This window comes from Emys orbicularis, chromosome 15 (assembly GCF_028017835.1).
Source record: "Emys orbicularis isolate rEmyOrb1 chromosome 15, rEmyOrb1.hap1, whole genome shotgun sequence".
NCBI classification, from domain to species: domain Eukaryota; kingdom Metazoa; phylum Chordata; order Testudines; family Emydidae; genus Emys; species Emys orbicularis.
Genome location: NC_088697.1, coordinates 13,756,257 through 13,758,756, shown reverse-complemented (window position 1 = coordinate 13,758,756; position 2,500 = coordinate 13,756,257). Strand labels below are relative to the sequence as shown.

At 75.6% G+C, this 2,500-nt stretch overlaps 1 non-coding gene across 1 annotated transcript; it reads right to left on the bottom strand.

Moving 5' to 3' along the window:
- Positions 1-1,565: 1,565 nt before the first annotated feature.
- Positions 1,566-1,684, bottom strand: LOC135889698 (5S ribosomal RNA). Its single transcript, XR_010562031.1, has one exon. It is a non-coding gene; the product is annotated as a 5S ribosomal RNA (ribosomal RNA).
- Positions 1,685-2,500: the final 816 nt, after the last annotated feature.

Here is a 2,500-nt window from a genome sequence, read left to right as displayed (position 1 = left end):
CCTCGGACGCGATGCAGCCGCCGCAGAGAGGCAGCCTCCGAGGCTGGGAGCGGAGCACCGAGGCTGGGGAGAGGGGAGCAGGAGCCCGGGGGTGGGGGTGGGGGTGGGGGGCCTTCAGGACAACCGGTCAAGCCCCGGGAAGCGGCTGTAAAATTTTCAAAGTCCCCACCGGGACAACAGGTCACGCCCCGGGAAAAGGCTGGAAAATTTCCTAAGTCCCCGCTCGGCCACCAGGTCCACCCAGGTCTAGCAATGGGGTTGACCTGCCTGATGGCCGGTTAGTATCAACGTAGTCTCACACAGGAGGGCAGCTCTCAGGCCGGCCGGCTGCGGCTGACTCTGGGGCGGTGCCCGGTGCCCGGCAGCGAGGCGCGGGGGGGGTGGGGGGGTGAGGGGGGGGGGAGCGACACGGGGCTTACCGGCCCCGGGGCCGGGGGCGCCTCCTGCGGCTTTGGGGGCCGCGGGTCCTCCGTGGCATCCAGGCCAGGCCTCTCCTGCCTGGCCGCGGGGGGATTCGGGGGCGGTCCCGCGGGCCGGCGGCCGGGCGCAGGGGGGGGGCCCGAGCGAGTCCGCCCCGGGCCCGGGGTCTCCCCCTGCGGCTCAGGGGGGGCGTGGGTCCTCGGGGGAGGAAGCCCGGGGGGAGCTGCAGACCCGCCGTGGGGCCCTCCAGGCCAGGCCTCGCCTGGGTGGCCGCGGGGGGATTCGGGTCGGGCCCGCGGGCCGGCGGCCGGGCGCAGCGGGGCCGGGAGGGTCCGGGCCAGTCCGCCGCATGCCCGGGGTCTCCCCCAGCGGCTTCGGTGGCCGTGGGTCCCCGGTGGGGCAAGCGGCGGGGAGCCTGACACCCGCCGTGGGGCCCTCCAGGCCAGGCCTCGCCTGGGTGGCCGGGGGGGGATTCGGGGCGGTCCCGCGGGCCGGCGGCCGGGCGCAGGGGGGCCGGGAGGGGCCGGGCCAGTCCGCCCCATGCCCGGGGTCTCCCCCAGCGGCTTCGGTGGCCGTGGGTCCCCGGTGGGGCAAGCGGCGGGGAGCCTGACACCCGCCGTGGGGCCCTCCAGGCCAGGCCTCGCCTGGGTGGCCGCGGGGGGATTCGGGGCGGTCCCGCGGGCCGGCGGCCGGGCGCAGGGGGGCCGGGAGGGGCCGCGCCAGTCCGCCCCATGCCCGGGGTCTCCCCCCAGCGGCTTCGGTGGCCGTGGGTCCCCGGTGGGGCAAGCGGCGGGGAGCCTGACACCCGCCGTGGGGCCCTCCAGGCCAGGCCTCGCCTGGGTGGCCGCGGGGGGATTCGGGGCGGTCCCGCGGGCCGGCGGCCGGGCGCAGGGGGGCCGGGAGGGGCCGGGCCAGTCCGCCCCATGCCCGGGGTCTCCCCCAGCGGCTTCGGTGGCCGGGGGTCCTCCGCGGAGGAAGCCGGGTGGGTGTTGGGGGGAGCCGGACCCCAGGCGCCCCGACCCGTGACCTGCGGCCGCGACCTCCGACTCGGCAGGAGCGACGAGGGGCTTTCTGGCCCGCCCCCCCCCCCCCTTCTCCTTCCTCCCCAGAAAAAGGAGAGAGAGCTGGCTCGGACCGGGAAAAGCTGCCTACGGCACCTGGGATTCCCAGGCGGTCACCCATCCAAGTACTAGCCAGGCCCGGGACGGTTTACCTTCCGAGATCGGACGGGATCGGGGGCGTTCGGTCCGGTATGGCCGTAGGCACCCGGCTCCGCGCCTCCTCGCCCGCTTTCCCCTGCCGGCGCCCGGGCCTGCCGCACGGCGAGCCCCGGTCGGACTGCCCCGTGCGGCAGGGCCCCCGTCTCTCGCGGGCCCGATCCTTTTTTTTCCTTTTCAAGCTCCGGGGCCCGGGCTGGCCCGTCAGAGCCCCTTCCCCTCCCCCCCCCCCTCCCTCCGGCGTCGGGAAAAATATTTTCCCGGACTTCCAGCGGGCCCGATCCTGTCAGCCGGGGGTGGGGGGGGGGGCAGTCCCTCGCTGCGGCCAGGGAGGGTGAGCCCGGGGCGGCTTGCCTGGCGGCCGGGTCCCGGCAGGCCCGATCCATTCCCCCCCTCCCCGTCCCCCGTCCCCCAGCGGTTCCAGCGGTTCCCCGCCCCGCCCCCGCGCCTGGTTCGCACCCTGTTCCTTCGGGCCGAGGAAGGCGTACCCCGGGGGGAACCGTCCGAGTCCCCTCCCGGGCACCAGGTCAACCCGTGGAATCGAACGGGGTTCACCTGGCTGGCCGGTATGCTTTCCGGCCACCGGGTCAACCCATAGGTTTTAACTGGTATACCTGGTGGCCGCTTTGCCAGGTCAACCCGGTTCTCCCTCCTTCCCTGGGCGCCCCCTCCTCGGAGGCGTCGGGTTAAACTTTTTCCAGACTTCCAGGGGCCCGATCCAGTCAGCCGGGAGGCAGTCCCTCGCTGCGGCCGGGGACGGTGAACCCAGGTCGGCCTGCCTGGCGGCCGGGTCCCTGTCTCTCGTGGGCCCGATCCTTCTTTTCCTTTTCGAGCAGGGGGGGCCCGGCCCGCCCCGGTAGCGC